The 14,511-nt window shown below is 43.1% G+C and overlaps 1 protein-coding gene across 4 annotated transcripts in view; it reads right to left on the reverse strand.

Moving 5' to 3' along the window:
* The window catches only part of Clstn2 (calsyntenin 2), a 608,806-nt gene that overhangs the window by 65,335 nt on the left and 528,960 nt on the right, over positions 1-14,511 (reverse strand). The gene's annotated exons all lie outside the window — the stretch shown is intronic.

A 14,511-nucleotide genomic window follows, 5' to 3' on the forward strand; every position in this document is an offset into this window, starting at 1 on the left:
TAAAACCTCTGACAAGGTGGCAGTTCATGGGAATCTGTGCAGCTTTTTTAACAGGAAAGGACAGAGGCTGATGGGACGGTCTCGGTTTCCGGGACAACCTATAGAAGGATGTGGGCTGCTCAACATCCAATACTGCATACAGTGCTGGGGAGATGGAGGCTAGGATCTCCTCCTGGAGGAGGCTGGCACCTGTGGACCCATGGAGTCAAGTACAGAGATGCTTCTAGCACTGCCCTCTGCCTTTATCTTTGGATACTGGAGTCAGGAGAGAAGCAGAACAAGCGATACTTCATCCTCACTAATGAGAAGGCATAGAAGACAGATGTGGCTCTTTTTTTTTTTTTTTAACTTAGACTACTAGTAGAAAATTATTAGGACGCCTCCACAGGGCCGTCTCAGAAACCAGTAAGGAAAAGCCAATGGCCTAGACACGGAGGCAACTGACGGGGGATTCAAAGAAATTTTCAAATAAATATGCAACACTCCTGAGGCTCTGTGGACACCCTCAGCTCATGTGTTCTTCCTGTAGCTTCCCCTTCGTGTTTCAGTTCATGTCTGGAACCACCAAGCTTGTAGACCTTACCACTGATTCACACCCATGACCTACACACACTATTTGAATAAGCAGCTATTCTGAGTACAGAGGGATAAATGATGCCCAGTCTACCCTTGGCAGTACTGCAGCCCTCTCAGAGCCTTAGCAGGGGTCCACATCCAGACAAGGCCAATGCCACTGCCTGCAGCTCTTCCCTCTTGAGCATTCTCCATCTCCTCACACTCACCTCATTAGTGTTCTTGCCTACTCTCTCAAACCTAACCCTCAGGATTTTCTGTCTAGGTGCTCTCAAATTCTGTTTCATGGCAACTAAGCAACCCTATATTCTTAAGTAGCGTGTTTGATGTAGGCCAGGGTTTGAGGATGTTGTCTGAAGATTGACTTCTGCCTTCTTAATAGTGGCCCACACCCATGAACAACGACTTTCAACTGCCAGTGCCTTGGCCTTTCTGTCTGTCAGCTTGAAGAAATCTACAGTCTTCCAAGCTTAGACATTTTGCCTGCATAGTCTTTTTATCTTCCAGTGTCTAACCTCGGGCAGGCTTTCTTTCATATGCATCTTTATCATATCACAGCATACTTATGATGAACATTCTAACACTTCACAGAAAATGTGAACACCTCGGATCATTATAACTTAGTTAACACTGCCGTCACGCCCCCATTCATTACACCTGCCTCCATGGCATGCTGTGCAGTTCACTGCCAGAATCACTGTACCTGCAGCTGAGCGTGCAGAGAAGCTGAGAAGGAAGGAGACTGAGTCCTCACACACCCACTACTTCCAGAGCTCTTCCTTCCTTCCCAATGGGCAATTCTGTTTGAATCTCACTTCCTTTTTTACCAGATGGACTTTCCCGGCCATTCCTCTTGTTTATTGATATCCAAAATTTTCAGTAAGATTTTGCTTGTTACTTTATATTGCTTGTTTTCCTGCATGGGATATATTTTTTTTCTGAGTATTTTCAAGATAGGCACCCTTATTTTTGGTATTCAACAGGTTGTAGACAATATGATAAGATTTCTTTTAAAGATTTGTTTTGGTTTCTCTGTGTAGCTTTGCGCCTTTCCTGGAACTCGCTTTGGAGATCAGGCTGGCCTCGAACTCACAGAGATCCGCCTGCCTCTGCCTCCTGAGTGCTGGGATTAAAGTCGTGCGCCACCACTGCCCGGCTCCTCCTCTAGTCTTTAAAATGATGTTTTCAACAAATTTGAAACGATTTCTACCATCACTGCCTGGCATACCTCTTTCAGGTGACCTGTAGACACACCTATTTAACTTAGATATTGAATTCTCCACCTAGGCTTTCTAAGTTTACTTGTAGTTGGCATTTCTCCATTCATCTGTTCAACTCCTTGACTCTGACAAACTCTAAGATGTCACTCTGGGTCTTCATTTGCATTTTGTTGTTAGTTCATGTATCTAACAAATTTTGTTACACTGAACCCTGGGCTGATACTGTGGCTTCTGTTGTCATTCTGGGCAATTGCTGACCTCTAGTCCTTGCAGATGTTCAGCTTTATGTTCTATTGAGGATTGTTTGTTTGTTGTTTTTGTTTACTCGTAGGCCTCGGGCCAGCCCTTCAACCCTGGCACATGCTCATTAATCTCCATGAGTGCCTCTTCTGGCATTTCACTGGAAAACCCCAGATGTTTCTTCAGCTTTTCTTACTTAGAAAAATTCCAAACTGTAACTCCTTTGCAGTGCACAGTGGCTATCATGTCTGTGCTGGTTTCCCTAATTCCTGGTATGGCTGGTTCCCAGGCTCTGCAGCTTCCCCTGTGCATACAGTTCACAGTGTGGTTGACAATTTGAAGGATTCTTGGAGACCCTGTGTTCAGGTTTCCAGTCCCCTCCCTCCCTCTCCATCATTTCTGGTATTTGCCCTTTCCGTTTCTAACCACCCTGGCATTTCTCAATGCCTTAGCATTTCAAGTTGAGAGAGCAGGGCCATCTGCCTCTCTCTCCTCCCTTCCTTCCTCCACCCCTCTCTTACTTCTTTTGTTTTTTCAATTACTATTAATATATAATAGCTGTACTAAATATGATTATACTTCCTCAAATTAACTCATTATAAGCATGCAAGTCAAGAGTTTTTTAATAAATTTATACTGCCAGGCAATCATCTAATCCAGTTTTAGAACATCAGCATCCTACAATAAAATTGTCTGTTTTCACCCTGAGCCTAGCCCTAGGCAGCACACGCCTGTTTTCTGCATCTATAGAAATGCCTTTATAGAAGTTTCCTATACAGGAAGTCATGCAGTGAGTGTGTCTTCTCTGTATTTTTGTCTTTTCAGTTATTTATCTTTAAAAGATTCTGAATACCATTCAGAGAATAAATATTAAAAAGTTTGGTGGATTTGGGTCTCAGTGAAGGCTTTTTCTTTGGTGTCCCTTGGAAGATATATATGTAGCCAAACTAGTACTTGTACATCTCTTCAGGAACCATAGTGTAGATCAGATTATCTAATTATTAGCTAAGTTGGAAAATTAACATATATTTACTGAACACATATTTAGGTTAGACACTGAGTTAAAGATCAGGGGATCAAATATCCCGGGGTAGTGAGGGAACTGAACCAGTGAACTAACTAGTGAAGTAAAATGTAGGAGAAGCTGCAATGAGTCTTTGTAATCTCTCCCCACAATGGATGTCAAGCCAGCTATCTATTGTGGAGGGAGTCAAGGGTCCACCAGGGATTGTGGCCCATGAGTTCAGGATTGACAGATGAACCAGGAACATGACTTGTCACATAGCAGGGATGACTTGCTTCCATGACACATTGTTTTTCATCTTCTAAGCAAGGCAGACAGGTTCACAATAGTGCTGTCCAGTCTGCCTGTGCTATTGGCAATGGCATGTCAACAAACAATTTCTGTGGCTTTCTGCTTAGATCAACTAATGAAGACATATGGTGAAGGTTTAGCCCTGCCAAGCTACATAAATCTCAACAAAATAAAAGGATAATTGTAAGCAACATGAAGCTTTATCGAATGGTGGGCTTGGTCTAACACTTCAGTCAAATTACATCCATTCTCAGAGCCTCAGCAGCAGAACTCATCAAATATGCAAGTTTGGACTACCAAAGTAACTGTGCAGATTATACCTAATGCTTATAAATCAAGAGTTCTGGAGTGTGATACAATAATGTTTAGCAAATTCTAGTTTCCTTTTTATTTCTTAAAGGTAGTGTGTTATCATATAACAGTTTGTCATTCATGCCTCCAAGGCCACAAAGAACCAAGGCAATCATAAGGCTTGCTTGTCTTCCCATTTCTGTTGCCTCAAGAAAGTTACCATCTTCCAAGAAACCAAGGGATGCAGTTGCTGCTTCATAATGAGGCCTTGCTTCCTTCTAAATATGCACTGATTGTCAAGGTGATGGAGGAGGTTCATTATTTAGAGGCATAATTAAAGGGCACTTCCTTTAGCTAAACTAATGAGCAGTAAGTGCTGCAATATTTGCATGTTTAGACATTAAGGATGGAAACAGATGACTCGGAGGAGATTAGGAGGAAGCAGGGAAGGTAGAACAAATTAATTTCACCACTGGGCCTCCAGGGTTATTGCTTTTCAAGACTTCCTCAAAGGAGAGGTCTTCTCTGGGAAGTTACTCTACTGTCTTCTCTTGTTTTATGGCATGAACGACTGCCTCATTACTATTCCTCAGAAGTAAGGTCACCGTGGTGGTTTGAATGAGCACATGTCTCCCACTCACAGATGCTTGAATCCTTGGTCCCCAGTTGGCGCTGCCATTTGGGTGGCTTTAGTATGTGTGGCCTTCCTGGAGGAAGTAGCCCTAGGGATGGGCTTTGAGGTTTCAAAAGCCTCACGCCATTCCCAGTGCACTTTCTCTGCTTCTTGCTTATGGTACAAGATGTGAGGAGCTTCTGTCCTCAACTTCCTGTCCCTGCTGCCATCCATTCCCTCTGCCATCATGCACTCCAACCCTCTCAAACCACACGTCTAAATAAACCCTTTCTTCTTTAAGTTGTCTTGGCCACAGTGTTATATCACAGCAATAGGAAAGTACCCAATATAGTGATCTCTGCTTCAAAAAATGCTAATGCATGATTCCTACTCGATTGATCTGGAAACCTGTTTCTGGGTGGACTTTGTGCCTTGTTCTAAATGCTTGGGGCCATCATGGATATTGGCTTATTCTTGTTAGCTTGTATATTCATGAAGATGATAAATGCTCTTGTGTCAAAAAGAGTGACTTTTTTTTTTAAGCCAAATCCATCATCCCCTCATGATAAAAGTTCTAGGATTCAAGGGGTTCTATCTCAACGCAATAAAGGCCATATACAACAACCCCAAAGCTTAAACCATGCTAAATGGAGAAAAACTAAGCCCACTAAAATCAGGAATGTCCACTTTTTCCCCTTCTGTTCAATATAGTGCTTGGAATCCTAGCTGGAGCAATAAGGGGCGATGAAAAGGATACAAAAATGGGGGGCGGGCCAAATTATCCTTCTTTTCATATGGTATGATTCTATACATAAAAGACTCTAAAGACTCCACCTGAAAACTCCTACATCTGGGAAACCTATTCAGCAAAGTAGCAGGATACAAAATTAACACAGAAAAACCAGTGGCCTTTCTATACACCAATGACAAACATACCAAGAAAGAAGGAAAGGAAACAATCCCATTCCCAATAATCTCAGAAAATCTTACCAAGGAAATGGAAATTTACAGTGAAAATTCAAGGCACTGAAGCAAGAAATAGAAGTTGCCAGAAGTCGGAAAGACACCTTCCCTCCGTGCCCATGGATCTACCAGAAGCATGAGTATTGTGAAAATAGTTATCCTACCACAAGCAATCTACAGGATCACTGCAATCCTCATCAAAATTCCATGAAATTCTTCACAGACTCTTGAAAAACTTTTTTTTAAATTCATGTGAAAACACAGTACACACACACACACACAGTACACACACACACACACACACACACACACACACACACACACACACACACCAAAAGACAAAGCAAACAAAAACCAGAAAAAATCGGGATAGCCAAAGCAGTCCTGAACAATGAAAACAATAATGATCCCTGATTTGAAGTTATACTACACAGCCACAGTAAGAAAACATTACAATGTGGCATTCAAACAGACACACTGAAAAAGGTGATAGAACTGAGGATCCATACGTAAGCCCACACTCCTGTAGCTATCTGATATTTGACAGAGTCCATCCATATTCATTGAAGAAAAGACAGAAGCTTCAACAAATGGTTCAGGCCAATCTAGATAGCTACTAGATCCTTCGCTCTCACTTTGCACAAAACTCAACTCTGAATGGATCAACAACCTCAAGATAAGATATGATACTCTGACTCTGACAGAGAAGTCGGGGAAATAATTCAATTTATAGACATAAGAAAGCATTTTCTAAATAGGTCCCTGGCAACATGGGCATCAAGACCAGCAATTGACACACGGGACCATATGAAGCTAAAAAGCTTCTCTGTACTGCAAACAGGAGCCATCATTCAAGTGAAGAGTCAGTCTACAAAATGGAAAGGTGTTTTTTTTTTTTTTTTTTTTTTTTACTAGCTGTACATCTGACAGAGGGTTAGTGTCTAGATTATACAAAGAACTCAATAAAGTAAACACCAAAACAAACAAAAAACCAAAAACCACTCTTTTTTAAATTGTAACTAAATAGAAAGATCTAAAAAAAAAAGAAATAAAAATATCTGAGAAATATTTTCTTAAATGTTAAACATCTTTATCCATTGGGAAATGTAAATTAAACTACTTTGAGATTTCATCTTACTCTGGTAAGAATGGCTAAGTTTTTTGTTTTTTGTTTTTTTTAATGACAACAAATACACTTATTCACTGTTAGTAGGAGTGGAAATTGGTGCAGTCACTATGGAAACCAGTGTGGAAGTTCTTCAAAAAATCAGGGAGAGGAAGATCTACCATATGATCCCACTATACCATTCCTGGGCATATCCCCAGAGGACTCTATATCTTACTCTGGAGATAGTTGCTCATCCGTGGTCATAGTTGCATTATTCAAAATAGATTTTTAAAAATGGAAATAGCCTAGATGACCATCAACTGACAAATAGATAAAAATGTGGTTCTCACATATTATTCAGCTGCAAAGAAAAATGGATCTGTGGAATTTGCAGGCAAATGATTAGAGCTGGAAACTACCAGTCTGCTGAGGTAATCCAGTCTCAGAAAGACAAATGCAATACATCCTCTCTCATATACAGATGCTAGCTTTGGCTCTTTAGATATGCATGTTTAAATTTGAGTACCTGTAAAGTCAGGAAAATGGTAAGGGCCCATGGTCGGGGAAAGTGGGGAGGAGATTTCAAAGTAAATAGAATGAAATTGCTAAGAATAAGAAAAGGGTGAATAATGGAATAGGAAGCTTAAGGCTTATGGGAGATGATAATATTTAAGACCACAAAAAAAATTCCCATATTGAACCCCACTACTGTAGAAGCTTTCTAAGATATATAAAAGAAATTAAATTGAATTTTCCTATAATGGACAGACAATACATCTCCTGAGCACCATGGATTAATAAATGAAAAGTTTAGTGCCCTGTATGGGTTGCCTCTCTTTGAGTTGCTCATTAGTGGAGCTCCATAGTCAACCCCTCCGCCCAAAATTACAGGCTGTTGCCATTGCTCTTGTATACCTTCCAGTACTTGATGGTAAGAGCTATTGGAGATGATACCACATACTTTGTCCTAGGACATGGAGAAGTCCCACTGGCACCAAGCTGGAGGATTCTTCCCTACTTAGTCTTCACACTGCTGGACGGCGGGATGCACACTACTGGGAGAAAAAAGGAATCGACAGACTTACCCAGCTGTGAACTCTGTAAGCTACAATAATGACTGGCCCGTCAGTGTATGCACACTGGTGCAACAGTGTCATGAATGTTATGGGAGTGACCCTCGACTTTCTGACTGGGTTTAAGGCTTGTTCCACATGCCTCATACCATTAACTGGGCCAAAAACTTTTGGCTGGATAGGTTATAGGACTTAGGGCAAAACCTAGTATTATTATTATTATAGTAAATGGACAAAGCATTAAATTGCCCCTGAAGTTATTTTCTTTTTCTTTCTTTCTTTTTTTTGAGACAGGGTTTCTCTATGTAGCTTTGGTGTCTGTCCTGGGTCTCATTTTGTAGACCAGGCTGGCCTCAAACTCACAGAAATCCACCTGGCTTTGCCTCCCGAGTGCTGGGATTAAAGGCATGTGCCACTACCTCCTGGCTTCCAAGTTCTCATTTTTATAACCATAGATAAGTGAATCTTTTAGCCCGCATCAGAGAATCTGTTTGTACAGTGAATGTCCATTAATTCAGAGACACACAACTGGTTAACATGCAGAGAATAAGAGACTATCAAGTATGACTATAAAGTGTTCTAAATAGGAAAATCCTCCTGTCAAGACTCGGGGATCACCATGGAAGCAAGAATGGAAAGAATTCATAAAAGCCAGAGGTATTGGGAATTCCTAAGCAAAACAGTATTCTCTGGCCATGACAGGGCTGTTGTGCACAAAATGATTGGGACTGCATTCATGAGACTTCATGAGATCAAGATAGCTCAGCATATGGAAGAGAAGCCTCTGAGGAGCTACTGGAAAGTCATGACTGTTGTGGGAAGGAAAGTTAGTTTACTTCAGGCATTCCGACCCCAGGAGGCTACCCATGGCCCAGTAGATGGTCCTACCCCCATAGACATACAGGAAGCACTGATTCTACTCAGTTAGTTAAAACAATAACAACAACAACAACATGAAGTTGGGAAGGGAAAGTAGTGGAGGGAATAAAGGAGAATTTGAAGAGGAGGGAACAGTGGGGTAGATCTGACCAAAATGCATTCTATGCATATATGAAATTCTTAAACACAGTAGCAAAACTCCTGTGACCTTCAGAACTAGACTGAACCACCCTTGAGTGTTCGCCCCCGGGGTCAATGTATTACATAGTTAATATGCAGCCCTGACACACTACAACAACCAATCACATTTCAAAATGGTGCCTTTTATCCTCTCACGGTATGGGCATTTTAAGGTCATGTTCAAGGCTCTTCTATCTGTCAGGTTAGAACTGCGGATGCTCCTTGCTATGTCTTGTTCTTCATCCCTAACTTGGGTGCTATGCTTAGATTTTTTTTTATAGTTAAAGATTTTGTAGAGTTAAAAGAAAGTGCCTAATATGAAATGAGCCAAAGTGATGGTGCTTCCCAGGCTCCTCAATGCACAGGGACGTCCTACTCATCAACGGCCTCACCTCTCCCAAAGAAGGGGATTTCTGTTAGAATTGGCCATTTTACAATAAGATTCTACTATGCTAATTTCTTGTCTTTTCAGAGAGTGGAAAGCATCAGTTACACAACTAAAGCAAACATTTGGGTCCTATGCCAAGGCATCGGCTCCCTTCTTTCCCACTGGCACCGATGCCTGGAAGAAACTGGAAAGGCAGGAGCAGGACTAGGCCAAGTTGCCTCTGTCAGGACCACCTGCGGCTCTGGCAGCTGAAGTCATTATCCGAAGGGGTATTTCATTTACTGAACATCTTTAACTGTGTTGACACTGTTTCTCATTCAGCAATAAAACAATATTCTTTCTAATGTTGCTTTATCACCTTCTTTCTCACACTGCTTTTAAATATGTATTAAGGGCTGTCTGTTGAAAACACACAGTCATTGCCTCTGGGCAGAGATACAGGCTAAAACACAGATAATGATTTCCTAGGAGTGAGAAGCTTTGTTGAGCAGGTCCTACTCAGAGAGAGGGGTCCTGAGAAGGGCAGGGTCTGGCACCCAGGAGCAGCAGTGTGTAGATGAGTTAGCAGCTTTTGAGTGGCGAAGGAAGGCGACTATCCAGCTCTAGACTCCAACAGGCGGAGAGAATGAGAGGCGCTGGGGCTGCAGCAGGGGAGAAGGGAGCCTTGCTCCTCTGGGCTCCACACTCTGCAGCCTGACCCATGCGTTGGCATGGGATCTTCTGACGAGAATGAAAGAAACTCTTTTGAATAATGAGAGAAGTCTGAGGAAGCCGGTTGAAACCGGGTCTTCAGGTAAATGGCTCAGGTGGGACTGACGGCTAAGTAGAAACTCTCAGTGATGAGATGGTGTCCCCAGGAGACACTGATGGGATTATCAACTCCTGGGCTTTTCCTTTGCTTAGGTATGTGGATGCTATCATATCTAGCGCTGCTGAGCAATGCTTCACTGATGCCTTCCACTTGCTGTCCGTGTTGGTCTTCTGTTGATGTCCTTAGCCTTGGCAGCTCCTTCCTACAGAAGCCTCTCCATAATCACAGTAGTCTCTTCCTGCTAACTGCCTACCTGTGGCCTGGCACTCACTGGCGCCATGAGGTACCTCTAGTAGAGGATGAATGTCACTAGGACAATGACAATGGGTTACAAGAAAGATCCAGTGAGAAGACCGAGTCAGGAAATGAGGGGAATCCAGTTAAATGAACATTGCTGATGTCATTATTGTGATTTCTTCCTCTGGGTCCTCTGAGAAAGTACAGGGCACTTCTTATAATTACTTCCTACCTTGGGACAAGGTAATCTTTCCTTGCTTGGAGGCAAAAGGGATTCCAGGACAGTAACACTGCCTCCCTTCCTAGGTTGTAGCTAAGTAGGCTGATATTGCCACAGAGGAAGCCCTGAGATGTCAGATTTAAAGGCACAGTGGTGTGTGAATTTCTCTACTTTGGGGAAGCACCAGTGATATCCAGAGAATTTACGTGAGCCAGTGTTTTGATTTAGGGGAAAGAAGACACCTAAGAGAAACAAGCTAAAGGAGAAACTTTATTTGAGTTAGTGGTTTCTAGGGTTTCAGTTTAAGGCGGGTTGGATCTACAGCTTTGGGCCTGAAGAGAGACAGAATATGACAGTGGTGGCAGTTTAAAGTGGAGAAGGCTATTCACCTCATGGTGGCCGTGAAGCAGAAGGACAGAGAAGAAGGGTCCAGGAACAAGATGTACACTTCAGAGGCCAATCCCAGGGACATACTTCCTCCAATCAGCTCCCACCTCCTGACAGTCCATTAGGCCATGAGTTAGTTCAATGGATTATAGTCCATTGATGAAATTAGAACCCCCACAATGCAATCAGGTCTCAAAAGGCTCATCAGCTAGAAACCAAGCCTTCCACATGTGAGCCTTTGGGGGACAGTTTCAGATTCAAATCAGCAGAGTGCCGGTTCATATCAGCTTGATCAACTTTAAGATGGGGAAAAGCTCTTTCAAGAGAAAGAGGATTTTTCTGATTCGGGTCTAGCACTTCCAGACTCAAACATAGCGTGCACTCTTTCTTCCCATGAAGTCAGGATCTTCATTGGTCCCTTAGGCTAAAGCATAATACATCTCAGAAAGGAAGGGGAGCCCCACATCTGTCCCCCTTGCACAGTCCCATCTGGAGGCTAGAGAGGAACCATGCTTGGAAGCAAGCCAGGCACAAGCTGTGAAGGGGGTCTTTGTGAGGCAGCTTCCTCCTCCCTCGGTCCTAGGGCCTTTCTTGAAGTAGAGGGGCTCAGGAGATCTGTGGCTGAGGCATCTACACTGATATGCAGAGGACTCTACAGGCCTGTTGTGAAAACATGGCTCAGGGTCACCTCAGTAAGATGCAAGGAGATGGGACATGGCTTGATTTATGATTCCAAGACCTCCTCGAGGCTCACAGTGATGTATTAGTTTCCTTTTGCTGCTATAACAAATCACCTCTAACTTTGTGGCTTAAAACAACATAGATTTATGATCTTATAGTTTTGGAGGTCAGAGGATGAATAAGTTTCAGTAGACTAAAATCATGTGTCAGCATGACCACATTCCCTCTGGAGGCTCTAGGGGGGAAAGTTTTCCACTTTGTAAAGGTTGCCAAATTCCTTGGCTCATGGCCTCCCACACTCTAGTGCATCACGTTGGCTCTCTCCTTCCATCTTTACATTTCGGGTACTCCTTCTGTTGTCTCCCTGTCATTTAGCATCTTGTCGTTACATTGGTCCCATAAAAACAATCCAGAACAGTCTATGCATCTCAAGGCCTTTAACTGCTCACAGATACACACACCCTTTTGCCATGTAAGGGAATACACCCACATGGGGTAGGTGTCAGAAGATGAATGCCTTTGAGGGCCATATTTGTGTCAGCCACAGGTGGTGGCCTCAGGTACTCAAGTAAGGAGGCAGACACAGAGGAAATCAGGGGAGCTGTGCAGCAGGGGTCAATGGCATGACAAAAGGTTGCTGCCAGGTGAATGTAAGACAAAGGGAACTTGGCCACCATCTCTCAAAGAAAACAGAGCAAATGGAGTAAGCATGCCTCTCACTGATTTTCCAGAGACTAGATCACCCAGTACCTGCAGCGCTGACCTGAGAGGAAGGAGTATGCCTTGAGGATCTGAGGGCCACTGTCTGCTAATACCATGAAGTCATGCAGCCACCTCTCCCCCAAGAACTAAAAGATCTGTTGGAGATGGAAAGAGGCTGGGGAGGGGTGGTTTCTGAGAAGATCAGGGGCTAGTTCATGTTCCTACATATAGAAAATTAAAATATTTAGTTCTCTTTGTATATGACAGTGAGGGTTGTTACATTTGGAACTCGTTTGTGTACACATTATTGACTCAAAATAACCATGCAATTGGTCTCTTCAAAAAACCTCTTTTTGGTCTTTTGGGGGATGGAGAGATGGCTCAGAGGTTAAGAGCACCTACTGCTCTTCCAGAGGCCCTGAGTTCAATTCCCAGCACCCACGTGGTGGCTCACAACCATCTGTAGTGAGATCTGGCACCCTCTTCTGTGTACATAATAAATAAATAAATCTTAAAACAAAACAAAGCCTCTTTTGGATTCTACCTGCATGAGAAAAGAGAGGTGCCATCCAACCTTCCCTGTCTGCTTGGGATGCCTGCTCCCAGAGGAAGGCATGCATCACTGAAGACAGCTTACAGGTAGGGATGGATGCTGAGCAGGGCAGCGATACCATGTTAGAAGAGACAATGCCAGTGTGTCCAGGAGTGAGTCTTTAATAGCAGAATTAGAGTGCTGACAATGTTCAATTATTTTGCTCATTAAGATGATTGGTCCGGACTGGACTGACCATTCTCTAATTAACTCCTTGGCACTGGCTATAATAATGATTGAACTAACCTATTTGACTCTCAGTGTGGCTGAGTGGGCAAAGCAAGGAAACTGACTTTGCATCATTCTACCACTCCATCTCCAGGAATAAAGGATATGGTCTTTCTTCATCCTCTAGGGGCTTTCACGTTCTATCTAAGAACAATGAACTTCATAGGCAAAGGCCTTGGCTCAAGACAGATGTGGAAGAATCCAGGCCTGTGACTATCTTCTCTATGCAGAAAGATAAAGATCATTGTCAATTCTAGTAGCCTGGATGAAGGGAGTCCATGTGCTCACAGTCCCATCTCGATGTGTCCTGGAAGTGTTAGCTACCATGCATAATTTCCTCTCCAGGGAGACGAGCCATGGAGTGGGGAGAATGAGGAGCTTTGTGAAAGGTACAAGTAGAGGCCGAGGAGCTGGAACCCAGGGTAAAGCACCTGTCGCCCAAGCATGAGGCCTTGGGTTTGGATCCTAGAACCCATGTAAAGGCAGACATAGTAGAGCAAGTCTGAAATCCAAGCACTCTTATGGCATGATGGGAGGGAGAGGCAGAAAAATCTTGGTAAGCTTGAGAGCCAGCTAGCACAGCATAGTAGCAATAAGAGACGTTATCTCATGTGCCATGGCATGCATGCACCCAAATTCACACACACACACACACACACACACACACACACACACACACACACACACACACAGAGAGAGAGAGAGAGAGAGAGAGAGAGAGAGAGAGAGAGAGAGAGAGAGAGAGATATTTCTTTTTAGAAGAAAGACATAGGATATCATAAGCTTCATTTATGAAGATCCAGATTCCCAAAGAGAATATTGTTTTTGTTGTTGTTGTTGTTGTTGATTTTTAAATATCTAAAGTGCCTTCATTCATTAAACAAACTCTGCCTAGTGGCCAGAAGATAGAGGTATACTACAGAATATTTGGTTGGGCCTCATGATATACATTTTTGAATGAGACCATATTAAACATTGGGATGGCTTACATGAAAACCTGCTTTCCAGCTTCCAGACAACTGAAAGTAGATTTTGTATGGCCTGGAGATGAATCTGTAATTCATCCAGCCAGGCCTCCTGCTTCACCTGGCTGGGCCTCTCTAAGCCTTCTGCTTCTCTTAGCAGTCCACAGTTTTTAGAGTCAGGGACCCCTGCAGGAGAATGCTGCCAGGGAACTGGCCATGAACCAGCAGATCAGTGAGCTTTCTCAGAGTGAGTCATACCCTGCTGTCTCTGTCCCTGGTGCACAAGCAAGATGATGGCTAACCAAAGGAGAACCAATTTCTGCCTCTCATGGGCTCTGTGTTCTGGATACATATGAATTGGGACATCCATGCTCTTTCTGATTCACTGAGGCTGTCACTCAATGTCACTCCAATGAGGAGTACCAGAGAATACTATTCTAATACCAACCAATGGAAAGACGATCAGAATTTATAACACCAAATCACCCATATCCAGATAATATTAAAGCCAAGAGGCCCGTGGATTGATAAACCTTACCTGTGTGTGCTGGGAGCTCTTGTCTGAGTTTGCACATGACTGGCTGCCTGGCTTGAGGGATTTGCCTAAGTAGATCCTGAGTAAAAATCCTGTTAAAATGACTTTCTCCTTGCTGTTAGCATCACTTTGGTGAGATGCCCTGGATTCTCAGAGGCATTTCCTAAGGCTATCTGGTTAGATTTACAGGCGATTCATGCACCTTGGCAAAGGTCTCCTGGGGGTATGAGTGTATCAAAAAGGGTAGAAACATGTGATATCTCTGGGTTATGAGTAACTGCTTCACTCATGGCCACCCCTGAAGAGCTAT

The sequence above is a fragment of the Onychomys torridus genome, chromosome 7, assembly GCF_903995425.1.
Source record: "Onychomys torridus chromosome 7, mOncTor1.1, whole genome shotgun sequence".
Lineage (NCBI taxonomy): Eukaryota > Metazoa > Chordata > Mammalia > Rodentia > Cricetidae > Onychomys > Onychomys torridus.